A 24,719-nucleotide genomic window follows, 5' to 3' on the forward strand; every position below is an offset into this window, starting at 1 on the left:
CTAGTTGTGTATCTTAAGAGAAACATCGTTACTCTTGCCAGCGTTTTCTTGACTTTGAAGATGTGATTATACTGGTGACGAGATATTGGCTACCCTAAGAGAGTCACAGTGTTTCCTGCCAGTTGCTCACCCAAATACACATTCTTTAGATACTGTTTCCAGTGTGCCTGAAGAGATACGCCACTAGTTGTGTATCTTAAGGGACATATAGATACTTTTGCAAGGGGTTTCTTGAAGTTGGTGATGTGATTTTGTTGGTGACGTGGCATTGGCTACCTTAAGAGAGTCATAGTGCTTCCTGCCAGTTGCTCACCCAAGTACACATTTTTAGATACTGTGGCCAGTCTGCCTGAAGCGATATGCCACTAGTTGTGTATCTTAAGAGAAACATCGTTACTCTTGCCAGCGTTTTCTTGACTTTGAAGATGTGATTATACTGGTGACGAGATATTGGCTACCCTAAGAGAGTCACAGTGTTTCCTGCCAGTTGCTCACCCAAATACACATTCTTTAGATACTGTTTCCAGTGTGCCTGAAGAGATACGCCACTAGTTGTGTATCTTGAGGGACATTTAGATACTTTTGCAAGGGGTTTCTTGAAGTTGGTGATGTGATTATGTTGGTGACGAGGCATTGTCTACCTTAAGAGAGTCATAGTGCTTCCTGCCAGTTGCTCACCCAAATACACATTTTTAAATACTGTGGCCAGTCTGCCTGAAGCGATACGCCACTAGTTGTGTATCTTAAGAGAAACATCGTTACTCTTGCCAGCGTTTTCTTGACTTTGAAGATGTGATTATACTGGTGACGAGATATTGGCTACCCTAAGAGAGTCACAGTGTTTCCTGCCAGTTGCTCACCCAAATACACATTCTTTAGATACTGGTTCCAGTGTGCCTGAAGAGATACGCCACTAGTTGTGTATCTTAAGGGACATATAGATACTTTTGCAAGGGGTTTCTTGAAGTTGGTGATGTGATTATGTTGGTGACGAGGCATTGGCTACCTTAAGAGAGTCATAGTGCTTCCTGCCAGTTGCTCACCCAAATACACATTCTTTAGATACTGTTTCCAGTGTGCCTGAAGAGATACGCCACTAGTTGTGTATCTTAAGGGACATATAGATACTTTTGCAAGGGGTTTCTTGAAGTTGGTGATGTGATTATGTTGGTGACGAGGCATTGGCTACCTTAAGAGAGTCATAGTGCTTCCTGCCAGTTGCTCACCCAAATACACATTTTTAGATACTGTGGCCAGTCTGCCTGAAGCGATACGCAACTAGTTGTGTATCTTAAGAGAAACATCGTTACTCTTGCCAGCGTTTTCTTGACTTTGAAGATGTGATTATACTGGTGACGAGATATTGGCTACCCTAAGAGAGTCACAGTGTTTCCTGCCAGTTGCTCACCCAAATACAAATTCTTTAGATACTGTTTCCAGTGTGCCTGAAGAGATACGCCACTAGTTGTGTATCTTAAGGGACATATAGATACTTTTGCAAGGGGTTTCTTGAAGTTGGTGATGTGATTATGTTGGTGACGATGCATTGGCTACCTTAAGAGAGTCATAGTGCTTCCTGCCAAATGCTCACCCAAATACACATTTTTAGATACTGAGCCAGTCTGCCTGAAGCGATACGCCACTAGTTGTGTATCTTAAGAGAAACATCGTTACTCTTGCCAGCGTTTCCTTGACTTTGAAGATGTGATTATACTGGTGACGAGATATTGGCTACCCTAAGAGAGTCACAGTGTTTCCTGCCAGTTGCTCACCCAAATACACATTTTTTAGATACTGTTTCCATTGTGCCTGAAGAGATACGCCAATAGTTGTGTATCTTAAGGGACATATAGATACTTTTGCAAGGGGTTTCTTGAAGTTGGTGATGTGATTATGTTGGTGACGAGGCATTGGCTACCTTAAGAGAGTCATAGTGCTTCCTGCCAGTTGCTCACACAAATACACATTTTTAGATACTGTGGCCAGTCTGCCTGAAGCGATACGCCACTAGTTGTGTATCTTAAGAGAAACATCGTTACTCTTGCCAGCGTTTTCTTGACTTTGAAGATGTGATTGTACTGGTGACGAGATATTGGCTACCCTAAGAGAGTCACAGTGTTTCCTGCCAGTTGCTCACCCAAATACACATTCTTTAGTTACTGTTTCCAGTGTGCCTGAAGAGATACGCCACTAGTTGTGTATCTTAAGGGGCATATAGATACTTTTGCAAGGGGTTTCTTGAAGTTGGTGATGTGATTATGTTGGTGACGAGGCATTGGCTACCTTAAGAGAGTCATAGTGCTTCCTGCCAGTTGCTCACCCAAATACACATTTTTAGATACTGTGGCCAGTCTGCCTGAAGCGATACGCAACTAGTTGTGTATCTTAAGAGAAACATCGTTACTCTTGCCAGCGTTTCCTTGACTTTGAAGATGTGATTATACTGGTGACGAGATATTGGCTACCCTAAGAGAGTCACAGTGTTTCCTGCCAGTTGCTCACCCAAATACACATTCTTTAGATACTGTTTCCATTGTGCCTGAAGAGATACGCCACTAGTTGTGTATCTTAAGGGACATATAGATACTTTTGCAAGGGGTTTCTTGAAGTTGGTGATGTGATTATGTTGGTGACGAGGCATTGGCTACCTTAAGAGAGTCATAGTGCTTCCTGCCAGTTGCTCACCCAAATACACATTTTTAGATACTGTGGCCAGTCTGCCTGAAGCGATACGCCACTAGTTGTGTATCTTAAGAGAAACATCGTTACTCTTGCCAGCGTTTTCTTGACTTTGAAGATGTGATTATACTGGTGACGAGATATTGGCTACCCTAAGAGAGTCACAGTGTTTCCTGCCAGTTGCTCACCCAAATACACATTCTTTAGATACTGTTTCCAGTGTGCCTGAAGAGATACGCCACTAGTTGTGTATCTTAAGGGACATATAGATACTTTTGCAAGGGGTTTCTTGAAGTTGGTGATGTGATTATGTTGGTGACGAGGCATTGGCTACCTTAAGAGAGTCATAGTGCTTCCTGCCAGTTGCTCACACAAATACACATTTTTAGATACTGTGGCCAGTCTGCCTGAAGCGATACGCCACTAGTTGTGTATCTTAAGAGAAACATCGTTACTCTTGCCAGCGTTTTCTTGACTTTGAAGATGTGATTATACTGGTGACGAGATATTGGCTACCCTAAGAGAGTCACAGTGTTTCCTGCCAGTTGCTCACCCAAATACACATTCTTTAGATACTGTTTCCATTGTGCCTGAAGAGATACGCCACTAGTTGTGTATCTTAAGGGGCATATAGATACTTTTGCAAGGGGTTTCTTGAAGTTGGTGATGTGATTATGTTGGTGACGAGGCATTGGCTACCTTCAGAGAGTCATAGTGCTTCCTGCCAGTTGCTCACCCAAATACACATTTTTAGATACTGTGGCCAGTCTGCCTGAAGCGATACGCCACTAGTTGTGTATCTTAAGAGAAACATCGTTACTCTTGCCAGCGTTTTCTTGACTTTGAAGATGTGATTATACTGGTGACGAGATATTGGCTACCCTAAGAGAGACACAGTGTTTCCTGCCAGTTGCTCACCCAAATACACATTCTTTAGATACTGTTTCCAGTGTGCCTGAAGAGATACGCCACTAGTTGTGTATCTTAAGGGACATATAGATACTTTTGCAAGGGGTTTCTTGAAGTTGGTGATGTGATTATGTTGGTGACGAGGCATTGGCTACCTTAAGAGAGTCATAGTGCTTCCTGCCAGTTGCTCACCCAAATACACATTTCTAGATACTGTGGCCAGTCTGCCTGAAGCGATACGCCACTAGTTGTGTATCTTAAGAGAAACATCGTTACTCTTGCCAGCGTTTTCTTGACTTTGAAGATGTGATTATACTGGTGACGAGATATTGGCTACCCTAAGAGAGACACAGTGTTTCCTGCCAGTTGCTCACCCAAATACACATTCTTTAGATACTGTTTCCAGTGTGCCTGAAGAGATACGCCAATAGTTGTGTATCTTAAGGGACATATAGATACATTTGCAAGGGGTTTCTTGAAGTTGGTGATGTGATTATGTTGGTGACGAGGCATTGGCTACCTTAAGAGAGTCATAGTGGTTCCTGCCAGTTGCTCACCCAAATACACATTCTTTAGATACTGTTTCCAGTGTGCCTGAAGAGATACGCCACTAGTTGTGTATCTTAAGGGACATAGAGATACTTTTCAAGGGGTTTCTTGAAGTTGGTGATGTGATTATGTTGGTGACGAGGCATTGGCTACCTTCAGAGAGTCATAGTGCTTCCTGCCAGTTGCTCACCCAAGTACACATTTTTAGATACTGTGGCCAGTCTGCCTGAAGCGATACGCCACTAGTTGTGTATCTTAAGAGAAACATCGTTACTCTTGCCAGCGTTTTCTTGACTTTGAAGATGTGATTATACTGGTGACGAGATATTGGCTACCCTAAGAGAGTCACAGTGTTTCCTGCCAGTTGCTCACCGAAATACACATTCTTTAGATACTGTTTCCAGTGTGCCTGAAGAGATACGCCACTAGTTGTGTATCTTAAGGGACATATAGATACTTTTGCAAGGGGTTTCTTGAAGTTGGTGATGTGATTATGTTGGTGACGAGGCATTGGCTACCTTAAGAGAGTCATAGTGCTTCCTGCCAGTTGCTCACACAAATACACATTTTTAGATACTGTGGCCAGTCTGCCTGAAGCGATACGCCACTAGTTGTGTATCTTAAGAGAAACATCGTTACTCTTGCCAGCGTTTTCTTGACTTTGAAGATGTGATTGTACTGGTGACGAGATATTGGCTACCCTAAGAGAGTCACAGTGTTTCCTGCCAGTTGCTCACCCAAATACACATTCTTTAGTTACTGTTTCCAGTGTGCCTGAAGAGATACGCCACTAGTTGTGTATCTTAAGGGGCATATAGATACTTTTGCAAGGGGTTTCTTGAAGTTGGTGATGTGATTATGTTGGTGACGAGGCATTGGCTACCTTAAGAGAGTCATAGTGCTTCCTGCCAGTTGCTCACCCAAATACACATTTTTAGATACTGTGGCCAGTCTGCCTGAAGCGATACGCCACTAGATGTGTATCTTAAGAGAAACATCGTTACTCTTGCCAGCGTTTTCTTGACTTTGAAGATGTGATTGTACTGGTGACGAGATATTGGCTACCCTAAGAGAGTCACAGTGTTTCCTGCCAGTTGCTCACCCAAATACACATTCTTTAGTTACTGTTTCCAGTGTGCCTGAAGAGATACGCCACTAGTTGTGTATCTTAAGGGGCATATAGATACTTTTGCAAGGGGTTTCTTGAAGTTGGTGATGTGATTATGTTGGTGACGAGGCATTGGCTACCTTAAGAGAGTCATAGTGCTTCCTGCCAGTTGCTCACCCAAATACACATTTTTAGATACTGTGGCCAGTCTGCCTGAAGCGATACGCCACTAGTTGTGTATCTTAAGAGAAACATCGTTACTCTTGCCAGCGTTTTCTTGACTTTGAAGATGTGATTGTACTGGTGACGAGATATTGGCTACCCTAAGAGAGTCACAGTGTTTCCTGCCAGTTGCTCACCCAAATACACATTCTTTAGTTACTGTTTCCAGTGTGCCTGAAGAGATACGCCACTAGTTGTGTATCTTAAGGGGCATATAGATACTTTTGCAAGGGGTTTCTTGAAGTTGGTGATGTGATTATGTTGGTGACGAGGCATTGGCTACCTTAAGAGAGTCATAGTGCTTCCTGCCAGTTGCTCACCCAAATACACATTTTTAGATACTGTGGCCAGTCTGCCTGAAGCGATACGCAACTAGTTGTGTATCTTAAGAGAAACATCGTTACTCTTGCCAGCGTTTCCTTGACTTTGAAGATGTGATTATACTGGTGACGAGATATTGGCTACCCTAAGAGAGTCACAGTGTTTCCTGCCAGTTGCTCACCCAAATACACATTCTTTAGATACTGTTTCCATTGTGCCTGAAGAGATACGCCACTAGTTGTGTATCTTAAGGGACATATAGATACTTTTGCAAGGGGTTTCTTGAAGTTGGTGATGTGATTATGTTGGTGACGAGGCATTGGCTACCTTAAGAGAGTCATAGTGCTTCCTGCCAGTTGCTCACCCAAATACACATTTTTAGATACTGTGGCCAGTCTGCCTGAAGCGATACGCCACTAGTTGTGTATCTTAAGAGAAACATCGTTACTCTTGCCAGCGTTTTCTTGACTTTGAAGATGTGATTATACTGGTGACGAGATATTGGCTACCCTAAGAGAGTCACAGTGTTTCCTGCCAGTTGCTCACCCAAATACACATTCTTTAGATACTGTTTCCAGTGTGCCTGAAGAGATACGCCAATAGTTGTGTATCTTAAGGGACATATAGATACTTTTGCAAGGGGTTTCTTGAAGTTGGTGATGTGATTATGTTGGTGACGAGGCATTGGCTACCTTAAGAGAGTCATAGTGCTTCCTGCCAGTTGCCCACACAAATACACATTTTTAGATACTGTGGCCAGTCTGCCTGAAGCGATACGCCACTAGTTGTGTATCTTAAGAGAAACATCGTTACTCTTGCCAGCGTTTTCTTGACTTTGATGATGTGATTATACTGGTGACGAGATATTGGCTACCCTAAGAGAGTCACAGTGTTTCCTGCCAGTTGCTCACCCAAATACACATTCTTTAGATACTGTTTCCATTGTGCCTGAAGAGATACGCCACTAGTTGTGTATCTTAAGGGGCATATAGATACTTTTGCAAGGGGTTTCTTGAAGTTGGTGATGTGATTATGTTGGTGACGAGGCATTGGCTACCTTCAGAGAGTCATAGTGCTTCCTGCCAGTTGCTCACCCAAATACACATTTTTAGATACTGTGGCCAGTCTGCCTGAAGCGATACGCCACTAGTTGTGTATCTTAAGAGAAACATCGTTACTCTTGCCAGCGTTTTCTTGACTTTGAAGATGTGATTATACTGGTGACGAGATATTGGCTACCCTAAGAGAGACACAGTGTTTCCTGCCAGTTGCTCACCCAAATACACATTCTTTAGATACTGTTTCCAGTGTGCCTGAAGAGATACGCCACTAGTTGTGTATCTTAAGGGACATATAGATACTTTTGCAAGGGGTTTCTTGAAGTTGGTGATGTGATTATGTTGGTGACGAGGCATTGGCTACCTTAAGAGAGTCATAGTGCTTCCTGCCAGTTGCTCACCCAAATACACATTTTTAGATACTGTGGCCAGTCTGCCTGAAGCGATACGCCACTAGTTGTGTATCTTAAGAGAAACATCGTTACTCTTGCCAGCGTTTTCTTGACTTTGAAGATGTGATTATACTGGTGACGAGATATTGGCTACCCTAAGAGAGACACAGTGTTTCCTGCCAGTTGCTCACCCAAATACACATTCTTTAGATACTGTTTCCAGTGTGCCTGAAGAGATACGCCAATAGTTGTGTATCTTAAGGGACATATAGATACATTTGCAAGGGGTTTCTTGAAGTTGGTGATGTGATTATGTTGGTGACGAGGCATTGGCTACCTTAAGAGAGTCATAGTGGTTCCTGCCAGTTGCTCACCCAAATACACATTCTTTAGATACTGTTTCCAGTGTGCCTGAAGAGATACGCCACTAGTTGTGTATCTTAAGGGACATAGAGATACTTTTCAAGGGGTTTCTTGAAGTTGGTGATGTGATTATGTTGGTGACGAGGCATTGGCTACCTTCAGAGAGTCATAGTGCTTCCTGCCAGTTGCTCACCCAAGTACACATTTTTAGATACTGTGGCCAGTCTGCCTGAAGCGATACGCCACTAGTTGTGTATCTTAAGAGAAACATCGTTACTCTTGCCAGCGTTTTCTTGACTTTGAAGATGTGATTATACTGGTGACGAGATATTGGCTACCCTAAGAGAGTCACAGTGTTTCCTGCCAGTTGCTCACCGAAATACACATTCTTTAGATACTGTTTCCAGTGTGCCTGAAGAGATACGCCACTAGTTGTGTATCTTAAGGGACATATAGATACTTTTGCAAGGGGTTTCTTGAAGTTGGTGATGTGATTATGTTGGTGACGAGGCATTGGCTACCTTAAGAGAGTCATAGTGCTTCCTGCCAGTTGCTCACACAAATACACATTTTTAGATACTGTGGCCAGTCTGCCTGAAGCGATACGCCACTAGTTGTGTATCTTAAGAGAAACATCGTTACTCTTGCCAGCGTTTTCTTGACTTTGAAGATGTGATTGTACTGGTGACGAGATATTGGCTACCCTAAGAGAGTCACAGTGTTTCCTGCCAGTTGCTCACCCAAATACACATTCTTTAGTTACTGTTTCCAGTGTGCCTGAAGAGATACGCCACTAGTTGTGTATCTTAAGGGGCATATAGATACTTTTGCAAGGGGTTTCTTGAAGTTGGTGATGTGATTATGTTGGTGACGAGGCATTGGCTACCTTAAGAGAGTCATAGTGCTTCCTGCCAGTTGCTCACCCAAATACACATTTTTAGATACTGTGGCCAGTCTGCCTGAAGCGATACGCAACTAGTTGTGTATCTTAAGAGAAACATCGTTACTCTTGCCAGCGTTTCCTTGACTTTGAAGATGTGATTATACTGGTGACGAGATATTGGCTACCCTAAGAGAGTCACAGTGTTTCCTGCCAGTTGCTCACCCAAATACACATTCTTTAGATACTGTTTCCATTGTGCCTGAAGAGATACGCCACTAGTTGTGTATCTTAAGGGACATATAGATACTTTTGCAAGGGGTTTCTTGAAGTTGGTGATGTGATTATGTTGGTGACGAGGCATTGGCTACCTTAAGAGAGTCATAGTGCTTCCTGCCAGTTGCTCACCCAAATACACATTTTTAGATACTGTGGCCAGTCTGCCTGAAGCGATACGCCACTAGTTGTGTATCTTAAGAGAAACATCGTTACTCTTGCCAGCGTTTTCTTGACTTTGAAGATGTGATTATACTGGTGACGAGATATTGGCTACCCTAAGAGAGTCACAGTGTTTCCTGCCAGTTGCTCACCCAAATACACATTCTTTAGATACTGTTTCCAGTGTGCCTGAAGAGATACGCCAATAGTTGTGTATCTTAAGGGACATATAGATACTTTTGCAAGGGGTTTCTTGAAGTTGGTGATGTGATTATGTTGGTGACGAGGCATTGGCTACCTTAAGACAGTCATAGTGCTTCCTGCCAGTTGCTCACACAAATACACATTTTTAGATACTGTGGCCAGTCTGCCTGAAGCGATACGCCACTAGTTGTGTATCTTAAGAGAAACATCGTTACTCTTGCCAGCGTTTTCTTGACTTTGAAGATGTGATTATACTGGTGACGAGATATTGGCTACCCTAAGAGAGTCACAGTGTTTCCTGCCAGTTGCTCACCCAAATACACATTCTTTAGATACTGTTTCCATTGTGCCTGAAGAGATACGCCACTAGTTGTGTATCTTAAGGGGCATATAGATACTTTTGCAAGGGGTTTCTTGAAGTTGGTGATGTGATTATGTTGGTGACGAGGCATTGGCTACCTTCAGAGAGTCATAGTGCTTCCTGCCAGTTGCTCACCCAAATACACATTTTTAGATACTGTGGCCAGTCTGCCTGAAGCGATACGCCACTAGTTGTGTATCTTAAGAGAAACATCGTTACTCTTGCCAGCGTTTTCTTGACTTTGAAGATGTGATTATACTGGTGACGAGATATTGGCTACCCTAAGAGAGACACAGTGTTTCCTGCCAGTTGCTCACCCAAATACACATTCTTTAGATACTGTTTCCAGTGTGCCTGAAGAGATACGCCACTAGTTGTGTATCTTAAGGGACATATAGATACTTTTGCAAGGGGTTTCTTGAAGTTGGTGATGTGATTATGTTGGTGACGAGGCATTGGCTACCTTAAGAGAGTCATAGTGCTTCCTGCCAGTTGCTCACCCAAATACACATTTTTAGATACTGTGGCCAGTCTGCCTGAAGCGATACGCCACTAGTTGTGTATCTTAAGAGAAACATCGTTACTCTTGCCAGCGTTTTCTTGACTTTGAAGATGTGATTATACTGGTGACGAGATATTGGCTACCCTAAGAGAGACACAGTGTTTCCTGCCAGTTGCTCACCCAAATACACATTCTTTAGATACTGTTTCCAGTGTGCCTGAAGAGATACGCCAATAGTTGTGTATCTTAAGGGACATATAGATACATTTGCAAGGGGTTTCTTGAAGTTGGTGATGTGATTATGTTGGTGACGAGGCATTGGCTACCTTAAGAGAGTCATAGTGCTTCCTGCCAGTTGCTCACCCAAATACACATTCTTTAGATACTGTTTCCAGTGTGCCTGAAGAGATACGCCACTAGTTGTGTATCTTAAGGGACATAGAGATACTTTTCAAGGGGTTTCTTGAAGTTGGTGATGTGATTATGTTGGTGACGAGGCATTGGCTACCTTCAGAGAGTCATAGTGCTTCCTGCCAGTTGCTCACCCAAGTACACATTTTTAGATACTGTGGCCAGTCTGCCTGAAGCGATACGCCACTAGTTGTGTATCTTAAGAGAAACATCGTTACTCTTGCCAGCGTTTTCTTGACTTTGAAGATGTGATTATACTGGTGACGAGATATTGGCTACCCTAAGAGAGTCACAGTGTTTCCTGCCAGTTGCTCACCGAAATACACATTCTTTAGATACTGTTTCCAGTGTGCCTGAAGAGATACGCCACTAGTTGTGTATCTTAAGGGACATATAGATACTTTTGCAAGGGGTTTCTTGAAGTTGGTGATGTGATTATGTTGGTGACGAGGCATTGGCTACCTTCAGAGAGTCATAGTGCTTCCTGCCAGTTGCTCACCCAAATACACATTTTTAGATACTGTGGCCAGTCTGCCTGAAGCGATACGCCACTAGTTGTGTATCTTAAGAGAAACATCGTTACTCTTGCCAGCGTTTTCTTGACTTTGAAGATGTGATTATACTGGTGACGAGATATTGGCTACCCTAAGAGAGTCACAGTGTTTCCTGCCAGTTGCTCACCCAAATACACATTCTTTAGATACTGTTTCCAGTGTGCCTGAAGAGATACGCCACTAGTTGTGTATCTTAAGGGACATATAGATACTTTTGCAAGGGGTTTCTTGAAGTTGGTGATGTGATTTTGTTGGTGACGAGGCATTGGCTACCTTAAGAGAGTCATAGTGCTTCCTGCCAGTTGCTCACCCAAGTACGCATTTTTAGATACTGTGGCCAGTCTGCCTGAAGCGATATGCCACTAGTTGTGTATCTTAAGAGAAACATCGTTACTCTTGCCAGCGTTTTCTTGACTTTGAAGATGTGATTATACTGGTGACGAGATATTGGCTACCCTAAGAGAGTCACAGTGTTTCCTGCCAGTTGCTCACCCAAATACACATTCTTTAGATACTGTTTCCAGTGTGCCTGAAGAGATACGCCACTAGTTGTGTATCTTGAGGGACATTTAGATACTTTTGCAAGGGGTTTCTTGAAGTTGGTGATGTGATTATGTTGGTGACGAGGCATTGTCTACCTTAAGAGAGTCATAGTGCTTCCTGCCAGTTGCTCACCGAAATACACATTTTTAAATACTGTGGCCAGTCTGCCTGAAGCGATACGCCACTAGTTGTGTATCTTAAGAGAAACATCGTTACTCTTGCCAGCGTTTTCTTGACTTTGAAGATGTGATTATACTGGTGACGAGATATTGGCTACCCTAAGAGAGTCACAGTGTTTCCTGCCAGTTGCTCACCCAAATACACATTCTTTAGATACTGTTTCCAGTGTGCCTGAAGAGATACGCCACTAGTTGTGTATCTTAAGGGACATATAGATACATTTGCAAGGGGTTTCTTGAAGTTGGTGATGTGATTATGTTGGTGACGAGGCATTGGCTACCTTAAGAGAGTCATAGTGCTTCCTGCCAGTTGCTCACCCAAATACACATTCTTTAGATACTGTTTCCAGTGTGCCTGAAGAGATACGCCACTAGTTGTGTATCTTAAGGGACATATAGATACTTTTGCAAGGGGTTTCTTGAAGTTGGTGATGTGATTATGTTGGTGACGAGGCATTGGCTACCTTAAGAGAGTCATAGTGCTTCCTGCCAGTTGCTCACCCAAATACACATTCTTTAGATACTGTTTCCAGTGTGCCTGAAGAGATACGCCACTAGTTGTGTATCTTAAGGGACATATAGATACTCTTGCAAGGGGTTTCTTGAAGTTGGTGATGTGATTATGTTGGTGACGAGGCATTGTCTACCTTAAGAGAGTCATAGTGCTTCCTGCCAGTTGCTCACCCAAATACACATTTTTAGATACTGTGGCCAGTCTGCCTGAAGCGATACGCAACTAGTTGTGTATCTTAAGAGAAACATCGTTACTCTTGCCAGCGTTTTCTTGACTTTGAAGATGTGATTATACTGGTGACGAGATATTGGCTACCCTAAGAGAGTCACAGTGTTTCCTGCCAGTTGCTCACCCAAATACACATTCTTTAGATACTGTTTCCAGTGTGCCTGAAGAGATACGCCACTAGTTGTGTATCTTAAGGGACATATAGATACTTTTGCAAGGGGTTTCTTGAAGTTGGTGATGTGATTATGTTGGTGACGATGCATTGGCTACCTTAAGAGAGTCATAGTGCTTCCTGCCAAATGCTCACCCAAATACACATTTTTAGATACTGAGCCAGTCTGCCTGAAGCGATACGCCACTAGTTGTGTATCTTAAGAGAAACATCGTTACTCTTGCCAGCGTTTCCTTGACTTTGAAGATATGATTATACTGGTGACGAGATATTGGCTACCCTAAGAGAGTCACAGTGTTTCCTGCCAGTTGCTCACCCAAATACACATTCTTTAGATACTGTTTCCATTGTGCCTGAAGAGATACGCCACTAGTTGTGTATCTTAAGGGACATATAGATACTTTTGCAAGGGGTTTCTTGAAGTTGGTGATGTGATTATGTTGGTGACGAGGCATTGGCTACCTTAAGAGAGTCATAGTGCTTCCTGCCAGTTGCTCACCCAAATACACATTTTTAGATACTGTGGCCAGTCTGCCTGAAGCGATACGCCACTAGTTGTGTATCTTAAGAGAAACATCGTTACTCTTGCCAGCGTTTTCTTGACTTTGAAGATGTGATTATACTGGTGACGAGATAATGGCTACCCTAAGAGAGTCACAGTGTTTCCTGCCAGTTGCTCACCCAAATACACATTCTTTAGATACTGTTTCCAGTGTGCCTGAAGAGATACGCCACTAGTTGTGTATCTTAAGGGACATATAGATACTTTTGCAAGGGGTTTCTTGAAGTTGGTGATGTGATTATGTTGGTGACGAGGCATTGGCTACCTTAAGAGAGTCATAGTGCTTCCTGCCAGTTGCTCACCCAAATACACATTCTTTAGATACTGTTTCCAGTGTGCCTGAAGAGATACGCCACTAGTTGTGTATCTTAAGGGACATATAGATACTCTTGCAAGGGGTTTCTTGAAGTTGGTGATGTGATTATGTTGGTGACGAGGCATTGTCTACCTTAAGAGAGTCATAGTGCTTCCTGCCAGTTGCTCACCCAAATACACATTTTTAGATACTGTGGCCAGTCTGCCTGAAGCGATACGCAACTAGTTGTGTATCTTAAGAGAAACATCGTTACTCTTGCCAGCGTTTTCTTGACTTTGAAGATGTGATTATACTGGTGACGAGATATTGGCTACCCTAAGAGAGTCACAGTGTTTCCTGCCAGTTGCTCACCCAAATACACATTCTTTAGATACTGTTTCCAGTGTGCCTGAAGAGATACGCCACTAGTTGTGTATCTTAAGGGACATATAGATACTTTTGCAAGGGGTTTCTTGAAGTTGGTGATGTGATTATGTTGGTGACGATGCATTGGCTACCTTAAGAGAGTCATAGTGCTTCCTGCCAAATGCTCACCCAAATACACATTTTTAGATACTGAGCCAGTCTGCCTGAAGCGATACGCCACTAGTTGTGTATCTTAAGAGAAACATCGTTACTCTTGCCAGCGTTTTCTTGACTTTGAAGATGTGATTATACTGGTGACGAGATATTGGCTACCCTAAGAGAGTCACAGTGTTTCCTGCCAGTTGCTCACCGAAATACACATTCTTTAGATACTGTTTCCAGTGTGCCTGAAGAGATACGCCACTAGTTGTGTATCTTAAGGGACATATAGATACTTTTGCAAGGGGTTTCTTGAAGTTGGTGATGTGATTATGTTGGTGACGAGGCATTGGCTACCTTAAGAGAGTCATAGTGCTTCCTGCCAGTTGCTCACCCAAATACACATTCTTTAGATACTGTTTCCAGTGTGCCTGAAGAGATACGCCACTAGTTGTGTATCTTAAGGGACATATAGATACTCTTGCAAGGGGTTTCTTGAAGTTGGTGATGTGATTATGTTGGTGACGAGGCATTGTCTACCTTAAGAGAGTCATAGTGCTTCCTGCCAGTTGCTCACCCAAATACACATTTTTAGATACTGTGGCCAGTCTGCCTGAAGCGATACGCAACTAGTTGTGTATCTTAAGAGAAACATCGTTACTCTTGCCAGCGTTTTCTTGACTTTGAAGATGTGATTATACTGGTGACGAGATATTGGCTACCCTAAGAGAGTCACAGTGTTTCCTGCCAGTTGCTCACCCAAATACACATTCTTTAGATACTGTTTCCAGTGTGCCTGAAGAGATACGCCACTAGTTGTGTATCTTAAGGGACATATAGATACATTTGCAAGGGGTTTCTTGAAGTTGGTGATGTGATTATGTTGGTGACGAGGCATTGGCTACCTTAAGAGAGTCATAGTGCTTCCTGCCAGTTGCTCACCCAAATACACATTCTTTAGATACTGTTTCCAGTGTGCCTGAAGAGATACGCCACTAGTTGTGTATCTTAAGGGACATATAGATACTTTTGCAAGGGGTTTCTTGAAGTTGGTGATGTGATTATGTTGGTGACGAGGCATTGGCTACCTTAAGAGAGTCATAGTGCTTCCTGCCAGTTGCTCACCCAAATACACATTCTTTAGATACTGTTTCCAGTGTGCCTGAAGAGATACGCCACTAGTTGTGTATCTTAAGGGACATATAGATACTCTTGCAAGGGGTTTCTTGAAGTTGGTGATGTGATTATGTTGGTGACGAGGCATTGTCTACCTTAAGAGAGTCATAGTGCTTCCTGCCAGTTGCTCACCCAAATACACATTTTTAGATACTGTGGCCAGTCTGCCTGAAGCGATACGCAACTAGTTGTGTATCTTAAGAGAAACATCGTTACTCTTGCCAGCGTTTTCTTGACTTTGAAGATGTGATTATACTGGTGACGAGATATTGGCTACCCTAAGAGAGTCACAGTGTTTCCTGCCAGTTGCTCACCCAAATACACATTCTTTAGATACTGTTTCCAGTGTGCCTGAAGAGATACGCCACTAGTTGTGTATCTTAAGGGACATATAGATACTTTTGCAAGGGGTTTCTTGAAGTTGGTGATGTGATTATGTTGGTGACGATGCATTGGCTACCTTAAGAGAGTCATAGTGCTTCCTGCCAAATGCTCACCCAAATACACATTTTTAGATACTGAGCCAGTCTGCCTGAAGCGATACGCCACTAGTTGTGTATCTTAAGAGAAACATCGTTACTCTTGCCAGCGTTTCCTTGACTTTGAAGATATGATTATACTGGTGACGAGATATTGGCTACCCTAAGAGAGTCACAGTGTTTCCTGCCAGTTGCTCACCCAAATACACATTCTTTAGATACTGTTTCCATTGTGCCTGAAGAGATACGCCACTAGTTGTGTATCTTAAGGGACATATAGATACTTTTGCAAGGGGTTTCTTGAAGTTGGTGATGTGATTATGTTGGTGACGAGGCATTGGCTACCTTAAGAGAGTCATAGTGCTTCCTGCCAGTTGCTCACCCAAATACACATTTTTAGATACTGTGGCCAGTCTGCCTGAAGCGATACGCCACTAGTTGTGTATCTTAAGAGAAACATCGTTACTCTTGCCAGCGTTTTCTTGACTTTGAAGATGTGATTATACTGGTGACGAGATAATGGCTACCCTAAGAGAGTCACAGTGTTTCCTGCCAGTTGCTCACCCAAATACACATTCTTTAGATACTGTTTCCAGTGTGCCTGAAGAGATACGCCACTAGTTGTGTATCTTAAGGGACATATAGATACTTTTGCAAGGGGTTTCTTGAAGTTGGTGATGTGATTATGTTGGTGACGAGGCATTGGCTACCTTAAGAGAGTCATAGTGCTTCCTGCCAGTTGCTCACCCAAATACACATTCTTTAGATACTGTTTCCAGTGTGCCTGAAGAGATACGCCACAAGTTGTGTATCTTAAGGGACATATAGATACTCTTGCAAGGGGTTTCTTGAAGTTGGTGATGTGATTATGTTGGTGACGAGGCATTGTCTACCTTAAGAGAGTCATAGTGCTTCCTGCCAGTTGCTCACCCAAATACACATTTTTAGATACTGTGGCCAGTCTGCCTGAAGCGATACGCAACTAGTTGTGTATCTTAAGAGAAACATCGTTACTCTTGCCAGCGTTTTCTTGACTTTGAAGATGTGATTATACTGGTGACGAGATATTGGCTACCCTAAGAGAGTCACAGTGTTTCCTGCCAGTTGCTCACCCAAATACACATTCTTTAGATACTGTTTCCAGTGTGCCTGAAGAGATACGCCACTAGTTGTGTATCTTAAGGGACATATAGATACTTTTGCAAGGGGTTTCTTGAAGTTGGTGATGTGATTATGTTGGTGACGATGCATTGGCTACCTTAAGAGAGTCATAGTGCTTCCTGCCAAATGCTCACCCAAATACACATTTTTAGATACTGAGCCAGTCTGCCTGAAGCGATACGCCACTAGTTGTGTATCTTAAGAGAAACATCGTTACTCTTGCCAGCGTTTTCTTGACTTTGAAGATGTGATTATACTGGTGACGAGATATTGGCTACCCTAAGAGAGTCACAGTGTTTCCTGCCAGTTGCTCACCGAAATACACATTCTTTAGATACTGTTTCCAGTGTGCCTGAAGAGATACGCCACTAGTTGTGTATCTTAAGGGACATATAGATACTTTTGCAAGGGGTTTCTTGAAGTTGGTGATGTGATTATGTTGGTGACGAGGCATTGGCTACCTTAAGAGAGTCATAGTGCTTCCTGCCAGTTGCTCACCCAAATACACATTCTTTAGATACTGTTTCCAGTGTGCCTGAAGAGATACGCCACTAGTTGTGTATCTTAAGGGACATATAGATACTCTTGCAAGGGGTTTCTTGAAGTTGGTGATGTGATTATGTTGGTGACGAGGCATTGTCTACCTTAAGAGAGTCATAGTGCTTCCTGCCAGTTGCTCACCCAAATACACATTTTTAGATACTGTGGCCAGTCTGCCTGAAGCGATACGCAACTAGTTGTGTATCTTAAGAGAAACATCGTTACTCTTGCCAGCGTTTTCTTGACTTTGAAGATGTGATTATACTGGTGACGAGATATTGGCTACCCTAAGAGAGTCACAGTGTTTCCTGCCAGTTGCTCACCCAAATACACATTCTTTAGATACTGTTTCCAGTGTGCCTGAAGAGATACGCCACTAGTTGTGTATCTTAAGGGACATATAGATACTTTTGCAAGGGGTTTCTTGAAGTTGGTGATGTGATTATGTTGGTGACGATGCATTGGCTACCTTAAGAGAGTCATAGTGCTTCCTGCCAAATGCTCACCCAAATACACATTTTTAGATACTGAGCCAGTCTGCCTGAAGCGATACGCCACTAGTTGTGTATCTTAAGAGAAACATCGTTACTCTTGCCAGCGTTTTCTTGACTTTGAAGATGTGATTATACTGGTGACGAGATATTGGCTACCCTAAGAGAGTCACAGTGTTTCCTGCCAGTTGCTCACCGAAATACACATTCTTTAGATACTGTTTCCAGTGTGCCTGAAGAGATACGCCACTAGTTGTGTATCTTAAGGGACATATAGATACTTTTGCAAGGGGTTTCTTGAAGTTGGTGATGTGATTATGTTGGTGACGAGGCATTGGCTACCTTCAGAGAGTCATAGTGCTTCCTGCCAGTTGCTCACCCAAATACACATTTTTAGATACTGTGGCCAGTCTGCCTGAAGCGATACGCCACTAGTTGTGTATCTTAAGAGAAACATCGTTACTCTTGCCAGCGTTTTCTTGACTTTGAAGATGTGATTATACTGGTGACGAGATATTGGCTACCCTAAGAGAGTCACAGTGTTTCCTGCCAGTTGCTCACCCAAATACACATTCTTTAGATACTGTTTCCAGTGTGCCTGAAGAGATACGCCACTAGTTGTGTATCTTAAGGGACATATAGATACTTTTGCAAGGGGTTTCTTGAAGTTGGTGATGTGATTTTGTTGGTGACGAGGCATTGGCTACCTTAAGAGAGTCATAGTGCTTCCTGCCAGTTGCTCACCCAAGTACACATTTTTAGATACTGTGGCCAGTCTGCCTGAAGCGATATGCCACTAGTTGTGTATCTTAAGAGAAACATCGTTACTCTTGCCAGCGTTTTCTTGACTTTGAAGATGTGATTATACTGGTGACGAGATATTGGCTACCCTAAGAGAGTCACAGTGTTTCCTGCCAGTTGCTCACCCAAATACACATTCTTTAGATACTGTTTCCAGTGTGCCTGAAGAGATACGCCACTAGTTGTGTATCTTGAGGGACATTTAGATACTTTTGCAAGGGGTTTCTTGAAGTTGGTGATGTGATTATGTTGGTGACGAGGCATTGTCTACCTTAAGAGAGTCATAGTGCTTCCTGCCAGTTGCTCACCGAAATACACATTTTTAAATACTGTGGCCAGTCTGCCTGAAGCGATACGCCACTAGTTGTGTATCTTAAGAGAAATATCGTTACTCTTGCCAGCGTTTTCTTGACTTTGAAGATGTGATTATACTGGTGACGAGATATTGGCTACCCTAAGAGAGTCACAGTGCTTCCTGCCAGTTGCTCACCCAAATACACATTCTTTAGATACTGTTTCCAGTGTGCCTGAAGAGATACGCCACTAGTTGTGTATCTTAAGGGACATATAGATACATTTGCAAGGGGTTTCTTGAAGTTGGTGATGTGATTATGTTGGTGACGAGGCATTGGCTACCTTAAGAGAGTCATAGTGCTTCCTGCCAGTTGCTCACCCAAATACACATTTTTAGATACTGTGGCCAGTCTGCCTGAAGCGATACGCCACTAGTTGTGTATCTTAAGAGAAACATCGTTACTCTTGCCAGCGTTTTCTTGACTTTGAAGATGTGATTACACTGGTGACGAGATATTGGCTACCCTAAGAGAGACACAGTGTTTCCTGCCAGTTGCTCACCCAAATACACATTCTTTAGATACTGTTTCCAGTGTGCCTGAAGAGATACGCCAATAGTTGTGTATCTTAAGGGACATATAGATACATTTGCAAGGGGTTTCTTGAAGTTGGTGATGTGATTATGTTGGTGACGAGGCATTGGCTACCTTAAGAGAGTCATAGTGCTTCCTGCCAGTTGCTCACCCAAATACACATTCTTTAGATACTGTTTCCAGTGTGCCTGAAGAGATACGCCACTAGTTGTGTATCTTAAGGGACATAGAGATACTTTTCAAGGGGTTTCTTGAAGTTGGTGATGTGATTATGTTGGTGACGAGGCATTGGCTACCTTCAGAGAGTCATAGTGCTTCCTGCCAGTTGCTCACCCAAGTACACATTTTTAGATACTGTGGCCAGTCTGCCTGAAGCGATACGCCACTAGTTGTGTATCTTAAGAGAAACATCGTTACTCTTGCCAGCGTTTTCTTGACTTTGAAGATGTGATTATACTGGTGACGAGATATTGGCTACCCTAAGAGAGTCACAGTGTTTCCTGCCAGTTGCTCACCCAAATACACATTCTTTAGATACTGTTTCCAGTGTGCCTGAAGAGATACGCCACTAGTTGTGTATCTTAAGGGACATATAGATACTTTTGCAAGGGGTTTCTTGAAGTTGGTGATGTGATTATGTTGGTGACGAGGCATTGGCTACCTTCAGAGAGTCATAGTGCTTCCTGCCAGTTGCTCACCCAAATACACATTTTTAGATACTGTGGCCAGTCTGCCTGAAGCGATACGCCACAAGTTGTGTATCTTAAGAGAAACATCGTTACTCTTGCCAGCGTTTTCTTGACTTTGAAGATGTGATTATACTGGTGACGAGATATTGGCTACCCTAAGAGAGTCACAGTGTTTCCTGCCAGTTGCTCACCCAAATACACATTCTTTAGATACTGTTTCCAGTGTGCCTGAAGAGATACGCCACTAGTTGTGTATCTTAAGGGACATATAGATACTTTTGCAAGGGGTTTCTTGAAGTTGGTGATGTGATTTTGTTGGTGACGAGGCATTGGCTACCTTAAGAGAGTCATAGTGCTTCCTGCCAGTTGCTCACCCAAGTACACATTTTTAGATACTGTGGCCAGTCTGCCTGAAGCGATATGCCACTAGTTGTGTATCTTAAGAGAAACATCGTTACTCTTGCCAGCGTTTTCTTGACTTTGAAGATGTGATTATACTGGTGACGAGATATTGGCTACCCTAAGAGAGTCACAGTGTTTCCTGCCAGTTGCTCACCCAAATACACATTCTTTAGATACTGTTTCCAGTGTGCCTGAAGAGATACGCCACTAGTTGTGTATCTTGAGGGACATTTAGATACTTTTGCAAGGGGTTTCTTGAAGTTGGTGATGTGATTATGTTGGTGACGAGGCATTGTCTACCTTAAGAGAGTTATAGTGCTTCCTGCCAGTTGCTCACCCAAATACACATTTTTAAATACTGTGGCCAGTCTGCCTGAAGCGATACGCCACTAGTTGTGTATCTTAAGAGAAACATCGTTACTCTTGCCAGCGTTTTCTTGACTTTGAAGATGTGATTATACTGGTGACGAGATATTGGCTACCCTAAGAGAGTCACAGTGTTTCCTGCCAGTTGCTCACCCAAATACACATTCTTTAGATACTGTTTCCAGTGTGCCTGAAGAGATACGCCACTAGTTGTGTATCTTAAGGGACATATAGATACATTTGCAAGGGGTTTCTTGAAGTTGGTGATGTGATTATGTTGGTGACGAGGCATTGGCTACCTTAAGAGAGTCATAGTGCTTCCTGCCAGTTGCTCACCCAAATACACATTCTTTAGATACTGTTTCCAGTGTGCCTGAAGAGATACGCCACTAGTTGTGTATCTTAAGGGACATATAGATACTTTTGCAAGGGGTTTCTTGAAGTTGGTGATGTGATTATGTTGGTGACGAGGCATTGGCTACCTTAAGAGAGTCATAGTGCTTCCTGCCAGTTGCTCACCCAAATACACATTCTTTAGATACTGTTTCCAGTGTGCCTGAAGAGATACGCCACTAGTTGTGTATCTTAAGGGACATATAGATACTTTTGCAAGGGGTTTCTTGAAGTTGGTGATGTGATTATGTTGGTGACGAGGCATTGTCTACCTTAAGAGAGTCATAGTGCTTCCTGCCAGTTGCTCACCCAAATACACATTTTTAGATACTGTGGCCAGTCTGCCTGAAGCGATACGCAACTAGTTGTGTATCTTAAGAGAAACATCGTTACTCTTGCCAGCGTTTTCTTGACTTTGAAGATGTGATTATACTGGTGACGAGATATTGGCTACCCTAAGAGAGTCACAGTGTTTCCTGCCAGTTGCTCACCCAAATACACATTCTTTAGATACTGTTTCCAGTGTGCCTGAAGAGATACGCCACTAGTTGTGTATCTTAAGGGACATATAGATACTTTTGCAAGGGGTTTCTTGAAGTTGGTGATGTGATTATGTTGGTGACGATGCATTGGCTACCTTAAGAGAGTCATAGTGCTTCCTGCCAAATGCTCACCCAAATACACATTTTTAGATACTGAGCCAGTCTGCCTGAAGCGATACGCCACTAGTTGTGTATCTTAAGAGAAACATCGTTACTCTTGCCAGCGTTTCCTTGACTTTGAAGATGTGATTATACTGGTGACGAGATATTGGCTACCCTAAGAGAGTCACAGTGTTTCCTGCCAGTTGCTCACCCAAATACACATTCTTTAGATACTGTTTCCATTGTGCCTGAAGAGATACGCCACTAGTTGTGTATCTTAAGGGACATATAGATACTTTTGCAAGGGGTTTCTTGAAGTTGGTGATGTGATTATGTTGGTGACGAGGCATTGGCTACCTTAAGAGAGTCATAGTGCTTCCTGCCAGTTGCTCACCCAAATACACATTTTTAGATACTGTGGCCAGTCTGCCTGAAGCGATACGCCACTAGTTGTGTATCTTAAGAGAAACATCGTTACTCTTGCCAGCGTTTTCTTGACTTTGAAGATGTGATTATACTGGTGACGAGATATTGGCTACCCTAAGAGAGTCACAGTGTTTCCTGCCAGTTGCTCACCCAAATACACATTCTTTAGATACTGTTTCCAGTGTGCCTGAAGAGATACGCCACTAGTTGTGTATCTTAAGGGACATATAGATACTTTTGCAAGGGGTTTCTTGAAGTTGGTGATGTGATTATGTTGGTGACGAGGCATTGGCTACCTTAAGAGAGTCATAGTGCTTCCTGCCAGTTGCTCACACAAATACACAATTTTAGATACTGTGGCCAGTCTGCCTGAAGCGATACGCCACTAGTTGTGTATCTTAAGAGAAACATCGTTACTCTTGCCAGCGTTTTCTTGACTTTGAAGATGTGATTATACTGGTGACGAGATATTGGCTACCCTAAGAGAGTCACAGTGTTTCCTGCCAGTTGCTCACCCAAATACACATTCTTTAGTTACTGTTTCCAGTGTGCCTGAAGAGATACTCCACTAGTTGTGTATCTTAAGGGGCATATAGATACTTCTGCAAGGGGTTTCTTGAAGTTGGTGATGTGATTATGTTGGTGACGAGGCATTGGCTACCTTAAGAGAGTCATAGTGCTTCCTGCCAGTTGCTCACCCAAATACACATTTTTAGATACTGTGGCCAGTCTGCCTGAAGCGATACGCAACTAGTTGTGTATCTTAAAAGAAACATCGTTACTCTTGCCAGCGTTTCCTTGACTTTGAAGATGTGATTATACTGGTGACGAGATATTGGCTACCCTAAGAGAGTCACAGTGTTTCCTGCCAGTTGCTCACCCAAATACACATTCTTTAGATACTGTTTCCATTGTGCCTGAAGAGATACGCCAATAGTTGTGTATCTTAAGGGACATATAGATACTTTTGCAAGGGGTTTCTTGAAGTTGGTGATGTGATTATGTTGGTGACGAGGCATTGGCTACCCTAAGAGAGTCATAGTGCTTCCTGCCAGTTGCTCACACAAATACACATTTTTAGATACTGTGGCCAGTCTGCCTGAAGCGATACGCCACTAGTTGTGTATCTTAAGAGAGACATCGTTACTCTTGCCAGCGTTTTCTTGACTTTGAAGATGTGATTATACTGGTGACGAGATATTGGCTACCCTAAGAGAGTCACAGTGTTTCCTGCCAGTTGCTCACCCAAATACACATTCTTTAGATACTGTTTCCATTGTGCCTGAAGAGATACGCCACTAGTTGTGTATCTTAAGGGGCATATAGATACTTTTGCAAGGGGTTTCTTGAAGTTGGTGATGTGATTATGTTGGTGACGAGGCATTGGCTACCTTCAGAGAGTCATAGTGCTTCCTGCCAGTTGCTCACCCAAATACACATTTTTAGATACTGTGGCCAGTCTGCCTGAAGCGATACGCCACTAGTTGTGTATCTTAAGAGAAACATCGTTACTCTTGCCAGCGTTTTCTTGACTTTGAAGATGTGATTATACTGGTGACGAGATATTGGCTACCCTAAGAGAGACACAGTGTTTCCTGCCAGTTGCTCACCCAAATACACATTCTTTAGATACTGTTTCCAGTGTGCCTGAAGAGATACGCCACTAGTTGTGTATCTTAAGGGACATATAGATACATTTGCAAGGGGTTTCTTGAAGTTGGTGATGTGATTATGTTGGTGACGAGGCATTGGCTACCTTAAGAGAGTCATAGTGCTTCCTGCCAGTTGCTCACCCAAATACACATTCTTTAGATACTGTTTCCAGTGTGCCTGAAGAGATACGCCACTAGTTGTGTATCTTAAGGGACATATAGATACTTTTGCAAGGGGTTTCTTGAAGTTGGTGATGTGATTATGTTGGTGACGATGCATTGGCTACCTTAAGAGAGTCATAGTGCTTCCTGCCAAATGCTCACCCAAATACACATTTTTAGATACTGAGCCAGTCTGCCTGAAGCGATACGCCACTAGTTGTGTATCTTAAGAGAAACATCGTTACTCTTGCCAGCGTTTCCTTGACTTTGAAGATGTGATTATACTGGTGACGAGATATTGGCTACCCTAAGAGAGTCACAGTGTTTCCTGCCAGTTGCTCACCCAAATACACATTCTTTAGATACTGTTTCCAGTGTGCCTGAAGAGATACGCCACTAGTTGTGTATCTTAAGGGACATATAGATACTTTTGCAAGGGGTTTCTTGAAGTTGGTGATGTGATTATGTTGGTGACGAGGCA

This window comes from Schistocerca nitens, chromosome 11 (assembly GCF_023898315.1).
Source record: "Schistocerca nitens isolate TAMUIC-IGC-003100 chromosome 11, iqSchNite1.1, whole genome shotgun sequence".
NCBI classification, from domain to species: Eukaryota; Metazoa; Arthropoda; class Insecta; order Orthoptera; family Acrididae; genus Schistocerca; species Schistocerca nitens.